Consider the following 532-nt stretch of genomic DNA (forward strand, 5'->3'; position numbering starts at 1 on the left):
CTCTCATCGAGGAAGAGTCGGCGGCAGGCGATGACAACTTGGTCGATCGCCGTCCGATGACTCGCGGTACTCTTCGTGATTTGGAGGACAAAGCCCTTCGTCATCGATACTCCGCCGAGCATCGTTCCAATGTCGCCTACCGCTGTGCGGAAGACCTCGAGAGCCTGAAGCACTTTATGCACCGACTGACGCATGATGAGGTTTACCGCGCTCCGTTGAACGGCTACTAGCCGTCGAGCAGACGAGTACGTCACTTCGTGCGAAGGTGGATCGCCTTGCACCACTGGAAACGGAAATTGTTGCACTCCGTGCTCAAAACCATCTGCTGGTCAGCATCTGGGTGGCCAAGCCCCTTGGGGCGCCACGTCGAATCCCGGTACGGCTTAAGCAAGCCCACATAAAAATCGGGCGGGTGTGCATCCTTCTCGAAAGATATAGCGTATACACAAGGCCTCACTTGGCCACGAACTTAAGAGATCCAAGAAACCGTGGACGGAGCTTTGTCATAAAGACAGCAGAGACTGCATGTGTA

The sequence above is a fragment of the Plasmopara halstedii genome (genome assembly GCF_900000015.1).
Source record: "Plasmopara halstedii genome assembly, contig: Scaffold_555, whole genome shotgun sequence".
In the NCBI taxonomy this organism is placed as follows: Eukaryota; Oomycota; class Peronosporomycetes; order Peronosporales; family Peronosporaceae; genus Plasmopara; species Plasmopara halstedii.